Source organism: Rhinolophus sinicus, chromosome 11 (genome assembly GCF_057876585.1).
Source record: "Rhinolophus sinicus isolate RSI-liver-muscle chromosome 11, RSI-T2T, whole genome shotgun sequence".
In the NCBI taxonomy this organism is placed as follows: Eukaryota; Metazoa; Chordata; class Mammalia; order Chiroptera; family Rhinolophidae; genus Rhinolophus; species Rhinolophus sinicus.
In genome coordinates, this window is record NC_142511.1 from 20,949,404 (window position 1) to 20,977,377 (window position 27,974).

The following is a 27,974-nucleotide window of genomic DNA, read 5'->3' on the forward strand; positions in this document are numbered from 1 at the left end:
TTTTCCTTTCAATCTTAGTTGTGGAGGGTGCCATTCAGCTTCAAGTTGTCCTTTCAGTCTTAGTTGTGGAGGGCGCAGCTCAGCTCCAGGTCCAGTTGCCATTGCTAGTTGCAGGGGGCGCAGCCCACCATCCCTTGCGGGAGTCGAACTGGCAACATTGTTGTTGAGAGGACGCGCTCCAACCAACTGAGCCATCTGGGAGGCAGCTCAGCTCAAGGTGCCGTGTTCAATCTTAGTTGCAGGGGGCGCTGCCCACCATCTCTTGTGGGACTCGAGGAATTGAACCGGCAACCTTGTGGTTGAGAGCCCACTGGCCCATGTGGGAATCGAGCTGGCAGCCTTCGGAGTTAGGAGCACGGAGCTCTAACCGCCTGAGCCACCAGGCCGGCCCCGAGCCTGTCCTCTTAATCACTGTGTTACTATTTACAAAAAACAAGACTCATTTTTACCTCTGCCCCTTCTTGCTACCCCTTTCCTTGGCTTGAGTTGCTTTTTGTTTGTTTGTTCCTGCTCATTCTGTTCTTTCCGAGAGACCTAGGCTGGCGTTCTCTTCTCCCACTATGGCTGTCCACATGGAACTCCCTTTGCAAAATTGGCTCTTTGATTTGTATTTTCCTAAATTTTACTTGCAGATAAATCCTCATGGTAAATCACCTGATTTAAGATTAGTGCTCCATAACTCAATAATAGACCTATTTGTCTATCTTATTTCTGACCAACGGAATGGAACAAGTTGCCCAGAAACAGACCCATACATACCTGGACACCTGATTTATGACAGAGGCCACCGCTTAGCAGTAGGGAATGGACAATCATTTTAATAAACAGTGTTGGGGCAGTTGGATATCCATAGGGAAAGAAATGAATCTTGACCACTACCTCATGTCACACACAAAAATAAATGTAGAGAGATCATCAATCTAAACGTGCAAGTTAAGACAAAAGAAAACTTCACCTGCAAGGTAACAGAATAACCTCATAACCTTGGGGTAGCCATGCATTTTTTTAAAGAAGACACCAAAAGCACTGACTATAAAGGGAAAGGTTGATGAGTTGGTTGACATTAAAATGAGGAACTTCTGATGGCAAAAGACATCAATAAAAGAGAGAAAAGACTAGCAGAGTGAGGAGCACACATGCCGTCCCTGTGACTGGCAAGTGGATTTGTGTCCAGGATGTAGAACGAACCCATAAAATCATAAGGAAAAGAACCCCTTCCCCTCAGATGGTCAAAAGAATGTCTTATACTTATGAATTGTGGGCTGTACACAGTTTTCTCCTCCCAATTCCAGGTTGTAAGCAGCTTGCTCTGGATCATTGGCACAGCCTGGTGGCTGGCCTTGGGAACTGTCTGACTCCCTGGCTCTCCTTTTCCTATGCGTGTGGACCCTGGGCACTTCCTCTGGCATGTCCCACTTTGTCGGCTGTTTATTCTGCCACAACTGCTTCTTTTTTTCATGAATACATAATACGTAGATCTCTTCCTCTTTTCCTTTGGCTTGTTAACTTTTGATCAGCTATTTTAAGAATATTTCTCCCCGGCTTTCCCCTGCCCCCCACCTCCTTTTTCATTTCCCTTTTTGTACCTCCTTATGTAGCCTAAAAACTTGTGGTTGTAAAAGTGATCCTAAAATATCTGAAAGCCTTTGGGGGAGTAGACTTGTTCTGTGGGCTCCAAAGGCAGAATGAAGAGCTGAAGGCTAGTCAGTGGGTACTGACCGAGAGAGGGATTTCATCTCTGGTGTGTTCCAGTTGCCTGAGACCGCAAAGGTGCGATGGGAGTTATTGAGTCAAGTAGAGGCTAGAGCACACTACCCCTTGGTCATAGTGTTGTTTATGGCGGGCTCCATGCCTTGGATGGGCAGCTGAATTACGGTAATCCCTTCCGATGTAGCAACAAAGCTCTGAACAGACCCTTTGAGGATGTCCAGAGCAACAGCTCTCAACTTGGAGGCTCTTGTCCCCCTAGTAGGTCAGAATGGGCACAAACACTAGTACTTTAATGGTCATGGGTATTTAAAAATAATTCTGAGGCGCCCCTCCACCCGCAGCCCTCAACGTAGAGCTGGTTGACATCCACTGACCGGAAGGCTGAGAGGTCCCTCATGTTCCTGTAAGCCGTGCTTTCCTCCGGTAGCAGCTTCTGTGAGGTAAAGCTTTTCTCTTCAGTTATAATCTTTTGTTTCTTTATTTTATTTAAATCCTCACTCTGGCAGTGCCTGCTCCCATTTTTCTATTGCAAATGTATCATATTTTGGACTCATTACCACAGATAAAACTGGAAGCTCGGCAGGTTATGTTTTGACGTTTTACATTTTTGGACAATGTTTAAGAATCGAGAATTCAATGTAATAAATCTGGATTTCTGTATTCTCCTGAAAAACTGGATGATCTGGGCTCTTGAGGTCTCCATTCCGAGCTGGGCCCCACCAGGCAGGGCTGGGGAGGGGCTGCCCTTCTCGAAGTGGGTAAAATAGACTTTTGAAGGCTACCCTGGGAACCCAACCAATATTTTTAATATATTTCAATGGGAAAATGAATTCCTGCTTTTAAAGGATAGTCTTAAAAAGTCAAAAATGCACATTTGGGAATGCTTATAGGGTCCTCAACTAGAATGTGCGTGTTGTGAGGTGATGACCTGTATAGTTCTCCTATGCTGCATGTTGGCTTAGCACCTGGTAGGTCGGTACTTACTAAATGATTTCCTCATGGGGTCACTGAGTGCCCGTTGTCTGCCCCTCCCAGGCGGTGAGCAGAAACACCATCTCACTGTGGAGCTGGGCCTGTCAGTTCCTCCTGAGACTGGTTGCTACCTCATCTATCTAGAACACCCACTCCAGCCCAGATACTTGTGTGGCGTTTGGGATCAGTCTCCTGAACAGCTCCCCTGTCTTGAGAGAAACAGTTCCTTTCCTGATTAAAGATCCTGTCCCTGGAGAGTAGGCCCTGCTGAGGAAATGAGAGGACGCGGAGGCCTGCACTAAGCCTGCTTTCCTGGCTGATGCCCGCTAAACTGGAGTTTGTGGCAGTTACACACAGTGCTTGCATTCCTAATGTTGGACAAGGGCTGGGTAAAAGTTCAGCTCATTCCCTTTAAAGAGAAAATGAATTCTTCATCTTGGGCATTGCAAAATTTTGACCCAGATCCGTCAGAGGCCATGGAGAACTCACAATATTTGGAGAGTGGGTATAGTTTCCGAGGCCTGTAGCTGCAGAGAGCCAGTGACCTGCTGGGTCTGAGTGAAAGCCCTGCCTTTGCAAGTTTGCCCTGGCCCAGCCTCCACAGGCCTCAGAGTGTGGACGGAAGGAGCCAGCACCTTCCCCTCACTCAGAAGTTATCTTTACCCCCGAAATCAAACACCACATGCAGCACCCTGTAAAACTGCTTCCTTGTAGGCTCGAGCGTGCTTGCTAAGTAAACATCCTCTCGTGTTTTTGGAACTGAGTTCATTTCTGCTTCCTGGTCATCCCGTTCGGGTTTTTCTGTTCTTGGTGCCACGCAGAATCAATAGAAGGGAGACCTAGAATTGGGCAGAGGCACCTAAAATGACTGTTTCAATCCTAGTAAATTTGTAAGAAGTGACGGGGTTGTGGGAAGAAAAAGAAAAGACTTAGATGAAAAGTGAAATGAAACAAAACCTTTCCAAATATAGTGCTGTCATAATGCTTTGCAAGTCAGAGTTGGTCCCTGCCGAGCCCCTGAGATGGGAACCTTTCTTTGCATGGACTCAAGCTCAGTGACCACAGTCGTCCTCTCTCTGTAAATTCTGTGGCTGTGTGTGGCCCTCTGACCTGAACTTGCTCTTGCGCAGTCTCTCATGACTTATTTGCCTCGCTCACTGCCACCCACCCGTGACATCTCCATCGCCATGGCAGTGAGCAGCCACGTCATTCACCAGGTTCACGGGTGATGGGCCAACTCCGTGCTGAGCCCTCTTTCCCTCTAGTTCTCCGTCCTGAAGCAGGAGGCTCCCTGGCAGAGCTCAAAGCCCTTTGTTTATTTGATCCTGGGCTCTTGGATAAATCAGGAATGTCCTGACATGAACTTAGGCATGTTTTTCTTCCATGGAAAAGGAAACTACAGCAAATGGTATTTAAGTAGGCAGAGGACCATTCCGGGGGACTCGCTTTAGTGCCATCAAGGCCACATTCCTTTGGTCATCAGACCAGTAGGTGACTTCGTTATTGGCATGCTCTACCCTGGAGCCCAGAAGGTGTGAATTTGAAGCGCTTTCCCCCCTGCTGGCAGCTGGCACAGAAGCTCGGGGCTTCTCTTAAAACCGTGGCGTACCATGGTTGTCTTCCAAGTGGTCTTCTTTCTTCTGGGCGAAACCTTGGCCCAGAGAAGGCTGCTGGGGAAGCAGCGTTTGGGATAAGGTGGCTGCCTGGCCCGTCATTCTCAAGCCATCTTCTTGGAAGTTGCGAGGTTCTTGATACGATATACTTTATGAGTCAGCTACCCCAGGACCTGAATATCTCACTTCCAGTCAGGTCTAAGATCATATAGTGCGACTGGTTGTCAGAAATCTTTTCGGGTCTGCATTCTTTGAATATAGTGGTGTGTGACCCAAGATTCCCTGGGTGTAAGTATACGGGATCCAGTGAGTTAGCATGGGAACTGTTCTGGAAATATTTCTGGGTCCGGGAACAGGAAAATGTTGGGAGCTCATGCTTTGCTCTTGGAGAGGCCTGTCAGTATCCAAAAACAGCCTCAGGCAGTCTCCAGAGCATTGGTGGGACACCCCCACCCCCACCCCCGTGAGAGTTTCCAGGTATGTGGATACCCACGCGTTACCCTCGCAGGGGCAGTGCGGGTGGGCTGGTGGATGCTCCTCTCGTTTGGCTGCCCACCCGGAGGGAAGAACCCTGTTGTTAGCCACTCCGGGCCCAGGCTTGGTTGCTGCTCCCGTTTACTGCTTTTCGTGTTGTCAGAGGATCTTCTTGGGAACAAATGACTCAGCAGCCTGAATCTCTGGGACTGAGTGGCCAGAGTGCCTTCTGAGAAGTGATTGGACGTATCCACCTAGGCCCTAAAATTCTGAGCCCAGGAAGAATGGAGATCCAGACTGGCTTTACTAAGGATTCTTCAGGCTGCAGTTCAATTTGGTTTACCCAGTTCCTACCCCTATAGAAGGATTTCACTCATGGGATAAACAGGCAATGTTTTAATTACGCTTTTTGTCTTTAGGAAATTCCAGGGAGAAAAAGGTCCTGGTTTGTGGCCAAAAGAGCAGAAACGAACAAAAATCAGCTGTGGCTGTAAACCTGGACTTGTCTGTGGCAGAAAGAGTTAACAGGATGGTGGTCTCAGGGTGAGGACCGTTTTTTTCTTATGGCTGGGAGAAGCTCACAGGGTTCAAGAAAAGATGATGCAACATTTAGTGTGGGACAGCCCTGTCTGCCTTATGGGCGCTGTCACTCAAAGAGTTAAACCAGCCTTGTGGCTGGGAAGCCCTCAGGGAAGGCCTGAGCCTGCAGGGACCAGGCCCTTTATGCCCCAGAGCAATGAGGTGTAGGGTAAAAATTGGGCGGAAAGTGTGGCCAGGGAGTGGAGTGTAGGCCCAACTTTTTTTTTGCCGTGTTTGACCAGCCTTGGCACTGCCCTCAGGCTCTCCAGGGGAAAAGCTGCAGTTCTGCTCTTGCAACACAAGGAGCAGACTGGAGAATTTAGATCTGCGTCACAGAGCTCAGAGAGAGAGAGAGAGAGGGAGGGAGAGAGAGAGAGAGGGAGAGAGAGAGAAGAGAGAGAGCAAGAGCGCTCTGTCGATAGGTCTGCTAGCAAGAGCTGTGCTGCAGCAGAGAGAGAGAAATCAAGAAACAAGTCATAGCAACACCGGGCACCAGGTTCTGCCTGCTCACTTGCCAAGCATACAGAAATCTGTCGGGGGCTGGAGGCCTCTGGGTGGCCTAGGCTCAGGAGATGACATGCAAGGTGGCACGGGCGGTTCCCGTGGGGAGGAGCTGGGGTGGTGGTGGAGTCAGTGGTGGCAGCAGGAGGTTGTGGGGCAATGGTGGAAGGTTTAACGGGACCAATTTCTGGAACCTTCGGGACTGTGGCACCTTACAGCCGGACCGAGATTTGGGTCTGCGCAGGCGACGATGGGTGGTCCGATGGACTTCAGGAGTTGATGGTGTCACCCCCTTCTTCCCCCACGTACGTATTTGCTGGGATCGGGGGCGATGTCTCTGCGTATGTGGGCGCTCTGTCTTTCTCACCTTCTTTCTCGCTTTTTGCTATTTTTTTCTCGGAGGGAGGGCTTTTTTTTCCACTTTAATTTCTTTTCCCTTAGTGTCAGCTGCTCAAGCCTGACTGGGGGAGAGGAAAGAGGAGCAAGCTGTCCCTGGCGTCCCACCTGACCTCCCAGTCTTTATCCTTATTTTCTTTTATTGGACAGACAGACAGACTGGTTTTCCAGGTTAAGTGTCAGCATCTGTCTGTCCGTATAGTTCTCAGGTGGAAGGTAGGGAGTGAGAAGGAGACGTGCTGAGAGGAAGGCCAGGCAGTTTCCCAGGGGCTACCTTACTGAAATGTTCAGCACTGGGAATCTGGGGCTGGTGGGGAGCAGGTGGGCAGGATGGGGCATGGGCTCGAAGAAGTGGGGTAAAGCCGGAAGGTTTGTCACTGCGTAGTTGGGAAAAGTGGGGAATGGTGACGCAGTCACTGTTGCATCTTGTTAGAAGCTCTAGGGGGACAGGTAGTGAGGTTCCCAGGGTCTGTAGGACAAGTGAAGGGGGCTTCAGGATGAGCTGAGAAGGGAAGCTAGCATTTGGAGATTAAATGTCATTCTTTTGGCGTTGGAAAGTTGTTTACCTTGCGCTCTCTGTGTCTCCATGTTGGCACCCTTCCAGTTCACATGTGATGGCCTTCCTTGTACTGCTGCATCATTAACTAAGTGACTGAGCTGGCCTTCCATTGGCCAGGGGAGGGCTCTACTCCAGAAACTTCCTCTGATTGGTGGGTGGGCCAGTGGCAGGTGAAAACCTTTTTTTGATTGGCTTAGGGCAAGGTATCAAATCTGAATTTGCATTTCACTTGCTTAAAGGGGAGGTGGGGAGAAGCCCAGCAGCTTTCTAAAATCTGTTTAGGGGTGTGCGTATGCCCCTGTGTCTGTGCCTGCTTTTGATTGACCAGTCGAAGCCTCTTCCTATACCTTTTTTATTTCATGCACTCCAAGGAAGAGGAGCTCAGAGTGCCCCAAACTTTTTTTTGGAGGGGGGAGGGTTGGGGAGATGGGTGCACAGAGGGTTGATCAAACTGGAAGAAAATATTTGTCCTTTAGTTTGGTTTCAGAAAAGGAAATTTTCTGATCAGCCACACCTCAGTGTTGCAGCAAAATAATTCTTGGCTCCCCTGGAAACACAGGGGCAAGGTAGGGCAGGGCTGCTGCTGCTGATATTGCCACCACCCTGGGCTTCCTGCTGACTCTGGGCTACTCCCAGGGGACCAGAGATTTGCATTGACGTCCGGGGCTGTCCAAAGCTGAGCCCAGTATGAGAAGGACCTGCCTTCTGGAAGCTGCTGCTCCCTGGTTGGAAAGGTGAGGACGGGGACCAACCCCAGGACACTGCTCAGAAACTGCGTATTTGGTGGGATTTCGGGGAGAGCCACTGGGCCATGAGAGGTTCGGAAGTCCCAGGTTAGAAAGGATTGTCATTCTGGGGAGTGAGGAGAGTGAGAGCAAAACTAGGACAGCAGGCTGGTTGCCTCTGGTTGGAGGTGGGGGACTTGGAAAAATCAGGGTCCCGGCCTTCCATCCGGTCCTTGTAGCAGGTCTCTCATTTGTGGAGAGGGGGTTTCCAAGTTCTGCACCATGCCCAGTGGCCCCTGCCCATGACTGCGCATCTGGGAGCGCAATGCGCCCTGGGTCTCCGGCCTAGGACAGCACCGCCCTTCTAATTACATAACGGAGGGCACGCTGTGCCTTCCCGGCCCTTCCTTGCAACCCTGCCTCCTGGTTCCCCAGGGCCCACAAAGCTGGGGAGGGTCTGATGGGGGAGCAGTGAAAGATGTCATTCCCTTGGAGGGCTAGCTCTTGTCCAGTCAGTGGTAGGAGCTAGGTTTGAAGACAGAAATGGACTGCCGTCTCCCATCTTGGGGTATAGAACGCAGAACGTCCTTCTCAATGCCCTCTGTCACCTATGGCCCCCAGGACCTCTCGGGGGATGGGGTGATGCCCTTCTTTCCCTCTTATGCTTTCTGGCTTTGAGAAGAAGTTTCTGAAGGGAAATATGTGACAATTGTGAGAGTAAGGAAGGGTGAGGGGGGCAGTTGGGAAGTGGTTGACTGTTCACGCCCCTTGTCACTGGGTCCCCCTTCTCTGGGTGGGTTGATGATATTGTTGGACTCCTTTTATCACAAGGCTGCCATTTTGTTGGCATTTCTGCTGGTACCTGACATGGTGGCGTTGGTTTTTCTGGTCCTGCTGTGCCGGTTCCGCAGAGTGGGCGGGGGGCGGGGGCTATGACGGAGGAGGGGGGCGGGCAAAAGCCCAGCAGAGGCGGGCACAGTGGTGGCTGCCGCAGTGAAGGTGGCCCCAGGGGCAGGACCGCCCAGTCCCACCCTCAGACACAGCCCCGGGTGGGGGTTCCACTACCTGGGGCCCTGGCTCAGCCAGAGCATGGGCACTGCTAACCAAAGGTCTGGGCCTGTCGTGCCCTCATCGGCCTGAGGCTTAAAGCAGTTTGGTGAAAAGCTGAACTTTGGAGGGGAGAGTAGAGGCAGAGACATGGCAGCTCAGCTCAGATGCGTCGGAGCTATGGTTTGTGTTCCTCAAATAGGTCTGTCTCCGGCAGTCTCCCCGTAGGGACAGAGGGTGGGGTCCATGGCAGCTTTGAGGATCTGTTCTGATGGCCATGGCTTTTTACCGTTTTCCTTCTGTTTCTCCTCACGCCCCCTGCCAGTGCATTGGTTCCAGCTGTAGTGCAACAGTGAGGCTCCCTGCTGCCCGTCCCTCTCCTCTCCGGGCCCTTCTGCGTGTAGCGGCCATCTTGTCTTTCTTGCCCAGAAATTTAAAATGGTTTCTCATCGTTTCCAGAATAAAATCCCTGGCCTTTAGCATGCTGCCCAAGGCTGTCTGTAACTAGCCTTAGCTTTCCTGTAGTCTTGCCTGTCTGAGTTTCCCTGGGTGGGCCATGTGTTCCGGCAAAACCAGGTGACTGACCTTTTCTTGCTTTTCCCATCTCTGTTTTCACTAGTGATATTTTCCATGCCTCCTTTCCGTGCACCCACCTGCGGCCGTCCCACTGTCCTTCATGGACCATCCTGGTTGCTGTCGCAAGGAGGGACCCTCATAACTTCCCATGCCCTCTTTGGACAAACTCCCATACGCTTCATCCCTCCTTTTCGCTACTGTAGTTGTGTGACTGTTTTCTGTATATCAGTCTTACGTCACCTATTAGGTTGTGAGCTCCAAGAGGCCAGGGAAAGGAGCTCCAAGAGGCCAGGGAAACACATTCCTATTTGGTGCCTTCTGCCTGACAGGGACCATGTGAAGCTCTTTCTCAGTGGTTATTTCATTTATTCCTTAGCACAACCCTGTAAGGAGAGTCCTGTGGCTGGTAAGCATTCTGATCATGGTTCGAAAGCTGGTCTCTCAAAGCCTTTGCAATTTTCCTCTTTCAACCCTCAGTGTCTATAAAATGCCTCCTAGGAGGTAGATCCTCAAAACGTGTCTATTTAAGGAATTCTGTAAGTCCGTAATGCTATGTGGGAGTTTGCGTGGCTGGTCTTCTTGCACCCAAGGTCTGGGTCACTTAGCAGTCCCACACCACCCTCATGGCTGCCTCATTAACTTTCTCCTCTTCCTTTGTGGCCAGTTTCCCTCAGAATGGCTTTTTTTTTTGTAGCTAAAACTGATAGATTAACAAACTTCATTTATCCTGGTTGCTTTCCTCCCAGAAGAGGATGTGGAGGTGGGGTGGGGTAGGTTGTAGTATCTTCAGAGCAGAAATAAGCTCCAGAACCCGAAGTCAGTGGAGACTATAGAAGGCAAGGAGCAGGGACATTGCACTCAGACAGAGCTAGGTTTGCATCTTGACCCTGCGTTGTCTTCACTGGGTGGTTTTAGACGAGTCATTTGATCTAAGTTTTAGTGTCCTCAGTCAGTGAGATGGAGCCACTGTCACCTACACAGAAATGCCTAACGTATTGCCAAGCAAGTAGGTTCCCAACAGAAAGTGATGCAGCTCCCGTCCCTCTACCCAATTGTTCATCAAGGACTTAAGGAAGGAACGTCATAGGCGGCTTGATCTGAGAAGAAATGGGGGAGAAGGGAGCTTGTGAGCCTTCAGTGGTATCAGAAGCAGGGGCAGGGGAGGAGGTCACCAGGCAGTACGCACCTGGAGCCTGCCAGGTAGTGCCTTTCCCCCACCTAGAGTAAATACCCCTTCAGCTTCTCCATCAGGAAAACACCATGGGAACGGAGCTGGAGCCATGAGGACTTGTGGTGGCAGAGTGAGGGTTAACCAGGGCACCCTCCTGGGAGCCTTTTGATGCCAGGTTAGTTTCCCTTCTCTCCTCCCAGCAGTGGCTGCCTGATTTCTGATGCTGTTGCACCCTGTGGGAGGAAAGTTGGGCACCCTGAAGCCCCTCATCACCAATTCCAGGACTACAGAGCGGAGAGTGACGACAGCTTATGAATCGTCAGCCGACGGCAGTGGGGACCCTGGTGACGGCTGCTTTGTTGTTTTTTTCCTCTTTGGATGATGACTCAGTCTGTCGGAGCGGGGAGATGGAGCGCTCAGCTGAGTGGCCAGGACGTTCTGTCAACATGAAAGCAGCAAAAACAGCTTGTCGGGCTCAGAGCTGACCCTTAGGCTCGGGTCATTTTCAGGAAGGAATTGGCAAAGAAGCAGCCCACTGCTGGACACCAGGGTGGGGGCGACACCAGGTAACAAAACGGTTCTGTGGACACTTGAATCTTAGAATCTCAAAAGAAAATGCATCTGTTTGTGTTATTAGATGAGCTTGGCAGACAGGGCTGCTTCTTGAGCTCCTGTCACTGGTCCCAAATGAGAACCATCTTACTGGGGCCAGAAAGCCCCTTTGGATTTCTCACTGTGGCTCACTGCCTCAGATAGAAGGCAGGTTTCTTCTGGGGGTAGGGTGGGGCCTAGCAGGCATGCTCCAGGACCCCGCAGGCAAGGACCCATCATGGGGATGTAAGACTTGTATTTCCCTTGCTGGTGTTATGTGAAGATGTTGGTGGATCCACATCTCCGGGCTTAAGCTGAAGCCCTGCTCTGGGGCGGCCTCCTTCGGCCTCCTCTTTCCTTATTGTCCCAAATCAAAGCTTATCTTCTTCTCTTCATCTTGCTTACTTCCTGCTTAGGCACAATTATAGGCTTTGAGTTCCTGTCGTGTGTGTGTGTGTGTGTGTGTGTGTGAGAGAGAGAGAGAGAGAGAGAGAGAGAGAGAGACAGAGAGAGACAGAGAGAGACAGAGAGACAGAGAGAGACAGAGAGAGAGACAGAGAGAGAGAGACAGAGAGATATTATGGCGGCTCTGGGTTCTAGACTTTTCTTGAATCTGCAGCATTGCGCTATGTGCGCGTGACATCCCCAGGCCCCACCCGCGCAGCCCCGCCCCTTCCCGCCGTGCCATCTTGGGAGAAAGAGAAAAGATGGACCTCCATTGCCGCTGAATCATTGCCACGCCATTATCCCCAGCATCTGGCTTCCCTTTGTCTCCTTTCCCTCCCTTGGCCAGTGTCTGGGGGCAGAGGAGCAAACAACTTGTGGGTGGGGATTGAGGAACAGCCTGGCCCTGGAGCTCCCTGCCTCCTTTCCCCACGTGCCGCTTTTCAGCCTCACTTTCCATAGATGATGCTGGCACTGACATGTGACGTGGAGCACCTCCTCTTCTCCCCAGAGGTCTCCCAGCGTGACTCATTGGGGATCTCTGGAAGGAGTGGCTTTGGGGCCTTGGGAGTCTGAGGGAGCAGGGAGACCTAACCGAGGTCACAGCGGACAATTGGGCAGAGCAAGGGACAGGAGCCAGCCGTCCCCACCCAGAGTGCAAAGGCAGCCCCAGCCTCTTTGCGTCATGTCTTTTTGAGCCTGAGTACAGAGCATCTTGACCTAAAAAAATTGTATATATGTGGGTGTTAGATCCTTTGAGTCTCATATTTCTTTGTCTAGAAACTGTGTGTATGGTGAGAGCCCAGGCACTGTACTTCAGAGAGCATTGTTGTCCCTCAAATTTGTTTTCTGAAAGAGATGATAGACAGGCCCGGCTTGACAAGAGCTCCATGCCCACTGGTACTGGCACTTTTCCAGGACGATGGGCCCAACATTGTCCTGCTTCTGTCATTGGATGGTGAGCAGCAGCCCCGTGCCATGGTCCCAGGGCCACATCCTAACGCCAGATGGGACCCTGATTGGAGCCTGCATCTTCATTGCTTGAGGTTGGTCCTGTGAGCTGACCCCACTGGTCTTCCTTTCGCTTCTTCCCCAGAGAGAACTCAGAGGAGTTGAGAGCTCCATGAGTGACAACCCCATGGACACTCGGCTCAGCTGAGGATGGCGCTGGTATACAGAAGACAGCCATCATACTGTGGAATAAATGTGTGCCCGTTTGCATTTATTTGCAAAAAAAAGAAGATGCCTGGCAGCGTGGCTCTGTGCAGTAAGTATTTGTCTGCATTCTTTTATTCCTTCAAATATCAGCAGTGGATAGATGTTTATCAAACCCAGCCAGCTGCTGTGCATGCCTTCTCCATTCTTTTCCTGCATGCCCGCACGCTTAGTCCTCCAGAAGAAAGGACTGGATCAGTTTTTCTAGTGCTGCTGGAGAGGTTCAGAGAGGCTACAACTCGTCATCCAGCCCCTCACATTCAGGCACGGTTGATTTTTCCTACAACGGAGCCCAAAGCCCACGTCCCTCAGTACAGAGTGTTAATGGGCCGAATGGAAGGGCCTTGCTCACCCTCACTGCCCCCAGTAGAGAGGTGAGGCTCTCCGTTGGCTGGGGGAGGCTGGTCTTTGCTGGCATCTAGCATGGTTCTCTGCCAAGTTCTAGCTCCAAATCTCTAGGCTGGTTGGAACCTCGACTATATATAGCATTGTGCTAAGCAGTTCTTATCGGACGTGTCTGCCCTCCCCCGTGGGAGAGGAGCATTTCTATCAGAGAACCAGAACCTAGAGAGTGAGACATCTCTGAGGGACCTTTCATTCCGGGAAGAGGGTGTGGGTGTGTGTGTGTGTGTGTGTGTGTGTGTGTGTGTGTGTTTTAGGGCTGCCAAGCTTTCTGTCTCCTATTTCGATGCTGATAAGAGTCAAAGGTCGTATGGATGAGGGTACTGATACGGGGTGAGGGCTAGGAGGGGCAGACGGTTCTCGATGGACTTTGGGTCTGGAGGAGGAGAGGCTGTGTGCACGACGTGGCTGCAGGCACACTGTGGCCCCTGCACAGACCAGCCTCCGTATGTCGTCTTGGTTTCCTGTTTGCCTTGCTTTACCCAAGGATGTCTTCTGACCTCCCTCTTCCTCCTTTTGGACCTCTTGTCTTCCTCCACCCCTTCCTCCTCCACCCTTTGATTTTCTTCAGGATATATGAGGGCAGACTTAGCTGTCGGCATCTGGGAGCTGTGTCTGCTCTCAGCCCTCACCGCTGTTTGGGGGTTTCTAGAAATCGGGCTTTAACAGGCAGAGGTGTCAGCCATCCTCAGGAGGAGCGGGGTGGTAACTGAGCGTGTCGGGCTGAGTAGCAAAGGCAAAGTGGGCTGGATATTTGTCTCCCTCTCATAGGTGCTGTCGAGCCACCAATTTGTGTGGTTCTGTGACCGCAGTGCTGATGATGTGACAGGATCCTGGTCTTGTCAGTGACTCATCACCAGGGTGCTTAATGGAAACCAAATGCAGCACGGAAAATAGGATTTAACCCCCTCCCTCCCTTCCAGGTAAGTCTGGTGTGGGCTTCCCCCTTCTCATCTTCCCCAAATCCCTTCTTTCCCCAGGAGACCGTTTTCCTCATTCAATGAGGAATCCTCAAACTTCATTCAGAATCTCCCAAACAATTGCTCTCTTCTTTCTGTTTTCATCCTCCTGGCTTTTCTCTGAATGGGGTTAGTAACCAGCAGATGCTTGGGGGCAGGGCAGCCAGCTGAAGTGACCATCCTGCTAGGATGTGTGGGAGATAGCTGGGAGGGGTCACTGGATGTGGCAGTTGGCAGAGCAGTTGGGGCTTCCATGTCACGGACCAGGAACTCTCCTTGGTCCCCAACACCGAGCCTGAGATTCTGGGTTTAACCCCTCAAGGTCCCAGGAGCCTGTCTGGGACTTGAGCATTTCTCCCTGTGTCATGTCAGTGGATGCCCTCTTACTCTAAACACCTCTGGCCTTGCTGGCCCTAGTCTAGGGCTGTGGTCTGGAGTTTAGACTAGGGGCTGGCTAGTGGACTTTGGGGCTCTTTCCCTCCTTTGGGTTTTTGATTTTTATTTTTCCTTTTTTTTTTTGAGTGAATCACTTTCTTCCTCTAGGCTGTCATTGCCTTCGCCTTAAAAAAAAATGCTGGCCAAGTAAGCCATTGCAAAGCATCTGTAGGCAGTTAACATAGAAATGTTTTTCTCTGCCTCACTTGATAATAGCAATGGTAATTAAAAAGGATGACCGTCTGCAGAACTGGGGAGGTCTGTTGTGTTTCAGAGACAATTCAGAAAGCAGAATGTAGGTGCTTGCCGTGTCACTGGGAAATCTCTCCCCCATCAAGTAGATTCCTGCGATGTTCTGGGCCAGTAAGGCTGGTTGCAGTTAGCCAAGAGATTTGTCTGGGGTCTAAAGATAAACAGAAGGGTGCTTGGTAATTTTATGATGCTCTTGGCTGACAGCAGGAGGCACCTGTGGGATCTCACCTCTCATGTCTCTTCTCCATCCCGCTCCCACTGCAGTCCAAGGAAGACTGGCAAATTCTACCTCACAATGTTTCACCTTGTCTCCTTCCTATCTGAGATGAGTCTGTAAGTTGGCTGTGAGCAGCCTGAGATCCTCACTGACTGAGGAATCCAGGACTGTTTGGAAGAGTCCAGTGTCTCTTCCTTCAAGGAATTTGACAAGTTTCAGCCCCTCCAGCAGTAATGTAGCAAGGGGTCGCTAGGGGTGTTGGATGTGGAACATGAATAAAGTGAAGAGATCAGCTTTGGTGCAGCTGGGGAGATGGAGAGGAGGGGGCCACGTCCCTGAAGATGTGTCGATGAGAGTCTAGTCAACACTGGCTACAGGACTGGAGCCAGATGGAGCTGCTGGCCGTGCGCTCATATATGCGGCGCATCCCTGGGCCTGGCTCTGGTGGCCATGGCTCCCATTCACAGCCCTGCCTTTGATTGGAGTGACCAGGTGGGAAGCAAAGGGGCAGTTAGTTTTGCTCCTTGTGATGCAATTGTCCCTATTACCTCTGGTATGTCCAGAATTGGGGTTGGTGCTTCCCTATTGATTTTCCTATTTGTGTCCCTCACCTAGAGCTTTTCTCCCTGCTCACCAGCCTGGCTTCTACTTACATGACATGGAGCATTATGTGTCGCAGGTCAGGTTAGCAGAACAGTTGGCATCCCCTGAGAAGGGGGGCCAGGCATATCTAGCACTTCTTTCTTGACCTTTGGATTCTTGCGATCTGGGAGCCAGGAGCCAGCGTGGGGCCTTTCCATCTGGAGTCCAGCAGAAGTTAGCAGAGCTGATGGCGCTGGAGCTGTTGTGGTGTGGCTTGGCCATTGGGCATGGGGGCGGGGCCCTGCCAGGAGACCTGATTGGTCAGCAGCTTCTGGATTCCATTGAATCCTGATCTGGTCAGGGCTGTGAATTGTTTAATGCATGTGTTGGCTCTGTCCCCTGGCACGAGTGCCCCCAAGGCTGCAGCCACAGCTTTAGAGAGGATCTGTACCTTGTGCTGGTCACTTTTTTGGGCATGTTGCCTCATTCTTCGATACGTAAGAGATACTGCCCTTTTCCACTAGCCAGTTGTCTGTGGGAGACCCTCATTTGCTTTGCTTTTCTGGGACTTGGAGTGTCTGTGAGGAAAGCAGCGAGTGGGTTTGGTTTCTTGTTGGTTTCTTCCACAGGAGCTGCGCGTGGGCTGATAAAGCCGGGGACCACCTGCAGGAGCCCCAAGGCCTGTGCGGGGCCTGGGCAGGGGGGCAGTGAGGGGATGAGGGTGGAGGAAGCCACGTGGGAGGTGGCTGTGCATCGTCGACCGTAGGATTAAGGGCAGGCAGCGGTGGGAGGATGTGCTCAGGGTTCAGCCAGGGCTGTCTGCTGTGGCCTGGAATAGATACGTGTGTGGAGCCCAGATCAGGGTCTGTAATGAGGCGTGAAGCCGTGAGATGGGCTCAGCATGCAGTCGAGAGAAAGGGAAACAGGCCTTTGTGAAGGGTCCCCCTTTGCTTATCGGATTTCACCTTTAAAAAAAAACAAAACACTTTTATTGATTGAAGTGTGTTTTTCCAGGACCCATCAGCTCCAAGTCAAGTAGTTGTTTCAATCTAGTTGTGGAGGACGCAGCTCACAGTGGCCCATGTGGGGATCGAACCAGAAACCTTCTTGTTAAGGGCACCGCGCTCTTACACACTGAGCTAACCGGCCGCCCCTGAGTTCACCTTTGAACAACCATATGAAGTAGGTGTTGCTTCCCTTTGATGGTTAAAGAAACTGATCATTATGTGACTTAACCAAGGTCATACACTTGGTAAGTAGGGTTGCTGAGATTTACACCCCGGCACTTCCAAAGCCTGTACTTTCTCTTCACCTTCTTGAACTGAAGTCGACATTTTGGAGAGCTAAGCCCCTCAGAGGAGAGGCAGCCGGGAGAACTGATGTGAACCAGTGTGAAAGGTCAGATACCCAGGGGAACTTTGTAGTCACTGGGGACAGCTATGCCACATCCCTTTCTGGGGAGGCAGGGCAGAGGAAGAGTCCCTTGGGTATCCATGGACAGGCAGGGCCGAGCAGGCAGACACGTTCCTTCCACAAACCTGGATTCTGCCTATGCCACGTGCCAGGGGCTGGAGCCGCGATGCCTGATGCAGCCAGACCAAGTTTCTGCTGTTGTTGGGTTTACGTTCTAGTGTGGGAGAGGTCACTGATAAGAAAAACCAGAATTAACAATGTATAAAGTAGACTGTGGAAAAGGAGGATACCCAGGCATAGTGAGCATCCAGACGTTGGTCAGGGAGGGAAGTTAAGAGCCTAAAGGACCTCGGCCACCTTGGGAAGCCAGTGTGCTCAGACCTCCAGAGTTAGAATCGATAGGGATGCTGATGTGCTCTTTTCCTAACGCCTAGAAAAGTCACCGAGGTCCCCAGAGCTTAACGGAACTTGCAGTGACTCGGGGATCATGGTGGCGGTGGGCATCAGACCTCTGGTTCCCAGCAGGCTGGGGTTTTGTCCGTAGCCGTGATTGCTCTTGGACTTCCGTCTCCCACCCTCTCCAGGCGCCAGCTGGCGTCGCTACCTCAGCCTGGTCCCTGTGCCCCTGTCTTGTCCACGCAGCACAGGGAAACACTTGGGTAAAGGCTTTGCCGAGTCACATATAAAATATGTGCCTGGGGAGGCAAACTCTGTGCCCAGTCTCTCCTGCCAGAACACGTGGTTCCGAGATTGTCGCGATAGGGAAGGAGCAGGCAGAGGGTGAGGGACGAGAAGTCACCTTGTGTCAGGTGCTTGGACGAGCTTTGTGTTTTGCGAGGTTGAGGCAGGTTGGTAGCTGGAGATGGGATGGATGTTTTCAGTGTGTGTGCAGCTCGGCTCCCGGGCTCAGGACTTGTTTACTTGGTAAGTGCAGAGCAGTGGCCAGGCCCACGTGGGTCAGGCCCCGTGAGGGACTCTTCCCTCCTTGCCCCATGGTCACGCCTGCCCCTCCTCCCCCTGGACCGCGGAGACTGCCATCTGCTGCCAGGGCTCTGAGCTTGCCCAGGGTGCAGTGTGGATTCTGATGGTGTGTTTGTGGGGCTCGGGAGTGGGCTAGCACTGCTTGGGGTAGAAGACTCAGCAGGTCTTGGTTCCCTTGGTAAAAACTCACTCACCTTATCTCTTTGGGACTCAGTTTCATTGCCTAGAAAATGAGGGGGTTGAACGAGAGTTTTTGGAGGTTCCTGCCAACTCTGACATGGGGTACTCCCTGCGTGGTTGTGGAGGGATTTCTTAGCCAGAAACTCGGGACGAGCAGAAGGAAACCTGGGTCGCAGGAGGGGGAAGGGATCTTGAAGACCAAGCACCTGCAATCCTGTTTTCTGACGTGACGCTGTTGCCATCAGTTAGGGCAGCGGGTGGAGACAATTTTGGAAGGACCCCTCCCCACAGAAGTCAGTGGGAAGGGGCTGATGAGTATGCTCCACGTGACAGAGGGGGGGGACTCCAGCTCCCACCGAGACGCTTGTCTGGAGAGGGGCCAGCGGTGTGGGAGCTGCTGGGTGCGGGGCTGGCTGTGCTGCCATGTTCTAGAAAAGATGCGCCATCCTTTCTGGCTCTAAATCCTGGAGAGAATATGGGACTGCAGGTCCTGTATGTCCTGTGCCTTTCCTGAGACAGCTGTTCAGGGTCTGTGTCCTTTGCTGTCAGGAAGTTTTCCTTTATATTTAGCCTTCTTTTCTCATGTGGTTGTTCAAGCCCTTCTATTTAAGAAAAAAAAAAGAAAGAGAGACAGAGACAGAGAGAGAAAAGAAAAAAACAAAAACAAAAATATCTTGGAGCCACCAGTTCCACTTTGGCTTTTTAGTCTTCAGTCACTGTTTAAAACGTAGCAAAAATAAAACACATGTGGGAAAGCCCAGGGTCTCAGGCCCCCCCCAGGCTGCTGTGCAAGGCCATCCTGGGGCCACGAGAGGCTGGGTCCCTGGCCTAGCTTCTCTCCGACAGCCTCCATCCACAACGTCCACTACTATTCCAGGGCTTCGTGGGTCAGGTCCCCTGGGGCTGAGGGCACACATTGTGCAACCCACTAGCCGAAACGCAGACACTCTGCTTACTAGACACTCACCTGTGCATCACCGCCATGAGCACCCCCACCCCACCTCACCCCCAAAATGACGTAATGAAGCGGTACTTGGGCCGGGACTCAGGCCGGAGAGGGATTGATGGGCAGCCATCGTCTCACACGCACCACGTGATGGTTCACAGTTCTCGTCACGTTTGTCCAGCTCATGTGGTCCCCGTACCGCCCTGTGAGGGTAGGTGGCGCTATCCCTGTCGTTGGTGAAACTGAGCCAGAGAGAGTCCTGCCGCGATCTGATTGCTTGTACCTGCCAAATATGGGTCACACCTCCACCAGGTCCCCTGACTCCGGTTGTCATTTTCTTAGGTTCTAGTGTGTTCTCCCCCTGGTTAGTACCAGTGGGGCGGGGGGCATTTGACTTGATCTCTGAAGGTCATAGGGCCCTTCTCAGAATATCCAGGTTCTCCTGTTCTCTGCTTCTCTGAACTCCTTGGATCTCTGGTGAAAATGGGCTGGTATTTCTCAGCCCGGAAGCCAGCCATTTAGCACGTGTTTCTTTCTGGTGAGGTTTCTCCATGCTTCACGCCGTTCTGACACATCGGTGTGGCACTTAGTCCCGTTTCTTCTGCTGAGGAGCTCTTTTAGAAAGCGGCCTCGTCATGGAACCTGTGAGGTTTTCCCAACGGATTTATGAGCTATGCCCAGAACTTTGTCCAGCATTCGCGTTGTGTATGCTCCCTATTTGCTGGCTAACGTACAGCGCCTGCTGGAAGAATTGGCTAATGTGCAATGTGAGGTAAGATACTGGAAATGCTGGCTTCAGCCCTGCTTGCTTCCTGATTGACTTGAAGAGGCAGACCTTGCCCCTGGAGAGAATCCTGGGGCATCAGTGTTCCCTGAATACTGAGCATGACCCTCCCTCTTTATAGGGGTGCTGAAGCAGAACAGGGAATGGCCTGTCTTCTTGGCTGTGTGGCCCTCTGAGTGATCACCATTCGAATAGACCGAAGACTTGTATGAAGGGGAACAGCAGGATTCATCTTTGTTTCCGGCCCCTTCAGCCAGGATGGCTTAGCTTTATCTGGGCATGTTCCTTGAGGAAGGATTGGGATGAGACAGGGCAGCAAGCGTGTGTCTGTACATGTCTCGCCCTCCGTAGCCCCTGAGAGCAGCCTCAGCTGGTAGAGAAGCCCTGTGATGGGGAACCCACAGGGGAGTTGCCTTCAGTAACATCACGTGGAAGGTTTGTCCTGTTGGACCCAGTCCTTCCCCCAGAGGATGGGAAAGCCGGCTGGGCCTGCAGCAGGTAGGGTGATGTAGGCTTGACTCCAAGGAGAACTGGCGTCCCCTTTGCTGAGGGCTCCCAAGGAACATGAAACCTCCTTACCTGATGGGGGACTCCATGTCCTTGCAGTCTGCGGTCTGTGAGACACTGAGACGGCCCCAGAAAGCATGAGGTTTGGGTGCCGGGACCTACAGCGTGCTGCACTGCCACTGATGCCAGCTTAAGCTGACGGGCAGGGGGCACATGAGCATTGGGCTTGGAGCTCTAACCTTGTTTCCCCTGCAGAGGGAACTTCTGGAACTGCCCCTATAGGACTGATACTATTTGCAAATAAAAAAAGGACAAAGGCAAGTGGCCGCTCGTCTCTCTCAGGAAAGAGCCCTGAGCTGCTCTAAGCCTGTGTTTGTGCCATCACCACTACCTGCCCAGGCCTAGGGTCCTTTGATAGGCATTGGAGCCCGGGGGGGGCACAGGAGGTAGGGCCTGACGTGGTTTGTCGGGAGGAAGGTTGGAGGTGGAAGAGGAGCATCTCAGGTCAGAGCCACAGCTCGGGGGCCACCAGCATTGCCTGCTGTGCTAAAGGTACCGTGTGTGTTCAAATGGGCGTGCTATTCAGAGGTAACCCGAAATCGGAAATAAACCAGGTAATGACTAAGTGAAGATTGTATTAAATCTGGAGAACCATGTATCCTTTTGTGTTATTAACTCCTGCAGATTCAGCACTGAAAAGCCGAACAGGTCAGGGACGTGTTCTGTAAGATCATGCTTTTTTTATATTGACTTTTTGTTTCCTTTCGTCTCTGTTTTCACTCTCATTCCTTACATATTCATGAATATTTATTCATGCATTTGTGTTTTAATTCCCTTGGGGTATGGTTCTTTCCATGTCTCTGACATCCTTGAATGTATTACTTTTATTTCAGATGTGAACAAACTACAAGCTCACTGCAGAGATGACCCCTCTCTGAGACGGGACAGGTGCCTATAGATTCCCCCTCCTCACCTAGAGGAGCAGGTCACCCAGACCCCTGAAGAGATGAGATTCAAGGGTGTCTTTGTTAGGACCAGTTCAGCCCATGTCATGCTTCCTGTTTGGGGTGGGATTGCTCAGGCATGAATCCCCCAGATACTTAAGCTGTTTCTTCTTTTCGGCTTGAACCCTGAGTAATAGCCTTGAAAGTCTGAGACCACATGTCACCCTGCTAGGTGAGGAGGGGGACAGGAGGACAGGAACACAAGTTCCTGGCCACTGGCCTCTCCAAGACAGGTGAACTCTGTGTTCAAAAAGGAGCTCATTTAATCTTTTGGCCCTAATGGAAGTTATTTGTATTTTCTCTCCCTCTCTCTTTCTCGCCTCTCTGTCCCTCAACCCGCCCCCCCGTCCCCCCCACCACCAAGCCTGCAAAAGAATTTAATCTGCTGGACAACAAACAATACTGTTATAAAACTTGGAAAACAAGAGGGCGAGGCCTCCCTGACAAGGAGAAGGGCATGCCGGGTAACAGCGAGGGAGCCTGCCAGGCCCGCGATGGAGCCGGCTGACAGCCCAGTTTGGCTGGGTACCTGGGTGCCTGCCCCTGCCCAGCCCACCAGCTGTGCTATCCCCAGTCCAGAGGGTAAGGAACCGAAATGAAAGTGGGGGCCGAGAAGCGCTTGAAAAAGGGAAGTTGTATGAGCTGCCCGTTCTCTGATCTGATGGGAATGCACTAGACTGTGACACTTCCTCCTCCATCCCCCTCCCCGGCCCTGCCCTCCCTCCCCGCCCCCCCTCCCCGCCCCTCTCCTCCTGCCTCCTCCCACCACTCACTGTTCCAGGTCCTGAGACTGGCAGGCAGAGGCTCTGATAACAAATGAGGCTGGCCCTCAGTGTAGGCACAGCTACCAGTCTGGCCAGCTGCAGGGGACGCAGGAGAGAAAGGTGCTTCAAGTTGGCTCTGGACTCTGGACCTACCCTCTGTCTGCCCAGCCTGCCTTCCCCCAACTAGGGAAGTGGAGCCATGTCACAGGGTGTGCCCCAGTCCATGTGCTCAGCCAGGTGTGTGCCCAGGTACTGGCTAGAACTGCCACGCCGAGGTTAGTGGGTACACCTCGGGCTTCCTGGTATGGGCCTGGTGCCGGCCCGGGCCTTGCCCCCCGGGAGGATGTCTGCTCTCCCTCCAGGAGGAGTGGGGGCTGTGCTGCCAAGGCCAGGACAAGCCTTGGGAGGGGATCCTGGGGACAGGAACGTGCTTCTCGTGCTTCTCGCAGCAGTAGGCCCAAGGTCTTGTGAGTGGGGCGTCCACGGGACAGTGTGTCTGCTACTCTGCCTGGGGAGGTGGGGAAGCTGGGCTCTGGGGCCTCTCTCCCTCAACCTCCATAGTTAGATTTCACCTGAGGCTGAGGTTTTCACTTCTGAGTCCATCTTTACTGAGTCCAGTAGATGATTTGGGAGGGAGGAGGGAGCAGCGTTGGTGGTTTTCCTTTGGATCCACGTTGGTCTGGACCTGGGAACTGTGTGGGGGGCATTGTGTTTGTGTCATAGACCGTAGGCGTGAGCTTTGCCTCTTGTGGAGAGCACCAGCTTCCTTGAAAGCAGCTAGGTCTCTGCCCATCCTCCTCGGCCTGCACTAAGCCATGCTCAGGGGACGTGGAGACATCCACGCTCTGGCCGTCACTCCATCCCTCCTCCTGCCCTGTGCTCCTCACTGCGTCCTGCTGCCCCCCTCCATGCTCCGCTGCACCCCAAGGGCAGGATAGCCCTGGGTCATCCTTCCCTCCAGCCAGCCAGCTGACTGACCTAGGGCTTTCATGCCCTGTACTGCGTGGGAGATTTCCAGACCCAGGTTCTCGCTGGTGGTGTCGAGGAAGGGACAGAGAGGTCAACTTTGTGGAAAGCCACTGCCTAGGAACGTAGACCTCCAAAGCCCTACCTCGGGCAAAGCAGAATTGCTGATGCTGGGCCCACGTAAGCTGAGGAGGCTGTGACTTCTGGCTCTGGTACCTCAGCGGGCATGTGAGGAGCTGCTCAGTGGGCCTGGAGCATGTTATCCCCACTTCGGGATCTGGAGCCTGGGAAGTGTGGTAGTCCCTGGGTGCTGAGCCCTCCTTTTAGGGGCCAAAATGCCCGAAAGAGAGGGGCAACCCCATGTTCCCTTTCACCCCAGGCCCCATACCCATGCCCTTCATTTTATCACCTTTTCCTCTGATTCATTAACCACAGCTAGTTGGCAAAGGCCTCACCCCGACAGTTTTAAGACAAAATGTCCAGGACACTGGGTCTGGGCTAGAGCAGGGAGCAACAGGAAACTGGGCAGGGCCTGTCAGCTCATACATACAATGGTCTGGGCAGAATGTTCCCCTTTTCAAAAGGGCCTTCCCCACGCCCCTTTCTCCCCAAGGTGATTCTTCTCACCGCCAGGAGCCCTGAAACCAGAATTCCCAGTGGCAGGAAGATGGATGATCTGGGCTCTGCTTCCGGTACCCCTCCCCCACTCTGGCTGGAACTTGTGTCAGTCACGTAAGTAGCTGTGACTCAGCACCCAGCCCCGTTGGGAGGGAGAAGCTGCTGCCTTGCAGGAACCTTCTCAGCGTTCTGGATTGGAACACATTGCGGTTGCGCAGAACAAGCCAGCAGCATTCGGTTCCTGGGGGCGAATATCTGTTTATTCCATGGGTTTGGTTATGGATTTCATAAACAAAGATGCCTCTCCTTCCCATTTTCCTCCCATATTATTTTTTGGGCACCATGCTTGGCATGGGAATTTTTGGACTATAAAAGACAACGTGATTTATAGAATGAAATGGAAGGTTTCTTCGCAGTCTCCAGATTGTTCTTTACCCGACAGCCCGTGAATTGTATTTAACCCTCAGCTGATTTTGTTTGGCCTGCACAGTTTTGTTTTGTTTACCTGCTTTTGCCTGCCTGCAGACAAACACGGCCTGTCCAGGTCACTGTACTTGTACTGCAGGCTTCTCTGTCTTAAGTTTCCTGCTGAGCCGTCAGAGTGTGTGAATGTGCAGTGAGCAGCCTGCGCCAGCCCCCGTCTTCTCCGATGACCTCTGAGGCCCATTCCAGGGACATTCTCACAGTCCAGGCTGAGCAGGAAGTCAAGCCACTGCGTTCTGATTCACTGTGTGGTGACCTTTCCTCCACCCTCGGGTCCCTGCCCAGGCCGAGGAGTGTCCTGCGCAGGGGTGGGGGTGTGTGGACAAACCTCCAAAGAGAATGTGGGCACAGAAATGGACTAGGGTTGCAATTTGGCTCCCGAAGCCCTCTTTGTGCTTGGTGGCACCTCCCAGGGTGACAGACCCACCCGTTTGGTGGGTGGTTTTCCTTCCCGGGCAGCCCACCCAGCCTTCTTCCCCTGGCCAGTGTGCAAGGTGCCATCAGGCCCATGCAGAAGGACGCTGCCACCTGCCGTGACAGCAGAGCCCTCAGCAGGCTGGTGCTTTCCTGGGCTGCCTTACAGACAGACCTAGGTGGCCCTGCGCTGGCTGCCAGGGAGAGCAAACCCCTTCCAGCCCCCATCAAACCACCCACCTACAACCAACTAGGGAATAAAAACATGAGCTTGTTTCAGGTAAGTGAGTCATTGATCAGCAGACTTGCAGAGAGAAGCCTGGTTCTGTTGGGAAAGTTGAGATCTGAACAGACCCTTTTATTCAGTAGGATTGGAAGGGCTAAAGGTTCTGGTACTAAGGTTACTTTCTTCCCCTTCTTCTTCTTTTAGAGTCTTTACAGCGATGCATTGTTAATGATTTCTTTTTTATCTCTTCTTCCAGAGAACTAAGTATTTTTGAACTCAAGAGTTGGGAGCCCAAACTCTAGTTCGAGTCCCGTAGTTTCTCAGTGACAGTTGCTGCTGTGCTGTGTGCAGCCCCTCCTCTGAACTCGGGGCTGATGCTGCCTGGGTAGCGGGAGAGACGTTATTTAACCACCCTGATAACCACATGACATAAGTGTGTCCTGAAGGAAATGAACTAGATGCTGGGAGAGGGCGACCTAGCCGGAAGCTGGACTGGGGTGGGGGGGGCAGCTTTCCTGAGGAAGGGAGGGCTGAGCTGAGACCTGAAGGGGAGGACTTCAGACCACCTGGGTTACCAGGGGAGGGGGTTGCGGGGGGAGAGGGGAGGGGTGTTGACAGGTGGTAGTGATGGGAGAGCGGATGGAGACAGCATATGCAGAGGCCTTCTGGTGGGAGGAAGTTGGGCTCACTGGAGGACATGTATCTGTGTGACAACATCTTAGGAAAGGGTTTTATGGATACTGGCAATTGGACGTTGCTAAGGAAGAAGAGTGTGGCTGAAGTAAAAGCAGAAAAGCTGAGAATTACCAGATGTAGATCTCTTCATTTTATAGGATTCAGAACCCATGGGAATGACTGCCATTAACACTCACTCCTGACCTAAAGCCCTAGCAGTGACCCCGTTAACAGGGCACACTGTTGACTGCAAGTGTCCTCATCTGAGCCCCTGCGGGCAGAGCTGACCCCAGCTCTCCCGTCTGTGGCTGAGGCCTCGCAAAGCCTCACGGGCTGCAGAGCCCTGGTGCTGGTGTCAGGGTCACTGGGCGTCCTCTCAGCACTGCTGGGCGCTTCATCTCCAGCGGCCCCACTCCCGCAGCCCTGCTATGGGACATCGCAAAGGCGCCAGAGGAGCAGAACAAAGCAGCTGCCTCAACTACCAGGCCCCTTGCAGAACCAGTCGTGCTCCAGTCTCCACTCGCGTTTAACGTGTTGTACAGTCAGTAACATGCCATTTCCACGCAGAAATACTGCCTCGGATACACATGCCGCCCTCACCCCATCTTGCTCGTAATTAAGTTCAAGTACAGGGGGAGATGGTAGTGCAGCTGTGGAGCAGGTGGCAGTGGGCAGAGGGGCAGGACACAGGCTTTAGCGTTCGATCTGGGATCTGCACCATTTATTAGTCACGTGACTGGACACATTATTGAACCACATTAAGGAGCCATTTCTTCTCCTGCCAAAATGACTATTGTGAGAATTAAAGAGCACAACTTGGTGTTCAAATGTTGCTTCCTTCTCTTCCCTTAGAGCAGACATACCATTATTTCCAGGGGCCATAAAAAGATACAAGCCTGTATCTAGAGGCCTAAAGAACTGGTAGGAACTTACAGATTCTGTGTCTCTTTCTCTTGGTTATGGTATCAGTGGAAATAGAGACGTGTTTTTTAGCTTCAAACAACCAAAGAAGGTGATGTAATTAGGATGTGGAAAATCTAATTTAAACACAGTTTGCAAATCTTATGTTCAGGCAAATTTTAAAAACAACACAAAACAAAACTCATTTCTTGTGTTAGAGGATTATCTACTTAATACACTTTTAGGACACCAGTTTTTTGTGTGTCACACCAGAGGTTAAATAAGATTGTCAGTGTTGTGACACTTATGGCTGAGAAGGCGGAGCCCATGCTCTTCCTGAATAGGGCACTTGGAAAGCCTGCCCTGGCCCTGGTGACAGTCACCTTTTCGTAGTGGCCAGAGCCGCATAGGCAGAAAGGGGGCTTGTTTCCTGATGAAGTGAGATAATATCAGAAAACATTTTGCACACTGTGAAATATTGCACAAATGCAGGGCAGTACTAATGTAGCAAAGCATTTTAATGATAGCTTTGCCTATTTTATCTCATTATATATGTAATAATGGACAGGGACTGGTCGTGGAGTTAAATTAACATAGCTTGTAAGTTTCGTGTTGCTTCGTCTGTGTGAAGCGTCTGTGTCCAGCTTCCTTGGACGTCTCTATGGAAGTCTCCTCTATGCCTTTCGAATGGATCTTGATACTGTGTCATGTCACGAGTGGACTGTAAGAAGACATTTTCCTCGGGACAGAGGCTGGGTCTTCGGATTGCATCTCCCTTCTTCAGTGAGATCCTCTTCTTCTGGAAGCTGGTTTCACATGGTGGCTTAGATTTTTCCATCTTTGTATCTAGCACCATTTGAAATCAGTGTTTTAGGAGTAAGAATTGCAGCACAGCACGGCTCTGAGGACTGGCTCCTCTCCTGCCACCAGAGCTGGTTCAAGAAGGAAGCAACTTGGAAAGCAAAGTACACTCTTGAGTATGTTGGGTCTGGAGGGGTGACAGTATGGGGAGGGGCTTGTGTTTGAAGACACTAGGGTTTGAGCAGGACAGAGGTTGTGACGCTCTTTGTGTTGACATGTAGCCTCAGCCACCAGCAGTGGTGACAGGCACTGATGGTTTGGGTGCTTGATTGTAATGGGCAGGGCAGAGGGCTGTGTGCCCGGAGGCCTGTGCGTGCACACCAGCACTGTCCACCCACTCCTGTATGCCCTGGAACACACTGGCCACCTGCACTGTCAAGGTGCAGGACCCCCGGGAGCACCGCTGGACCCATCTCTTACACAGGCTGACCGATTTCTCCTGGTGTTCAGAGTCTGTTTTTGTCTAGCACCATTTGAAATCGGTTATGATGTAGGGGGAAAAGCAGCAGCCTCGAAGCCTCACACCAAGTGTGCTCAGCAACAGCCTGTGGTTTCCTGGAAGATGGATGGGCAGAGAGTGGGAAGGAAGGTCACACTTCTTTTTCATAACTTCTTTCACTGCATTTGTGATACTTTATTGCAGAGGTAGGAGATAATTTAATGGATTTTAAAAAACAAATCACTCTAATATCTGAGGTCCTCAGTTGCATTTTGCTGAAACGTGGTAGTGCTGTAAATTCTATAAATTGCTTCCTTGTTGACTTGTTTTTCTGTTAAGAACAGACTATTCATGTATCTGAACTTAATAAATGTTTTACTACCTTCAACTTAT

At 51.8% G+C, this 27,974-nt stretch overlaps 1 long non-coding RNA gene across 11 annotated transcripts; it reads left to right on the forward strand.

The window, feature by feature from the left end:
* On the forward strand, positions 1–27,973 carry LOC109435751 (uncharacterized). Of its 11 annotated transcripts, none has more exons than XR_016022762.1 (6): positions 3–5,932; positions 6,068–6,154; positions 7,364–10,889; positions 12,455–12,625; positions 13,747–21,817; positions 22,017–27,973. It is a non-coding gene; the product is annotated as an uncharacterized LOC109435751 (long non-coding RNA). The 11 variants fall into 11 exon arrangements; XR_012492974.2 differs by having other exon boundaries at positions 7,441–10,889; XR_002136009.3 differs by having other exon boundaries at positions 8–6,154; positions 7,441–7,538; positions 10,524–10,889.
* Position 27,974: the final 1 nt, after the last annotated feature.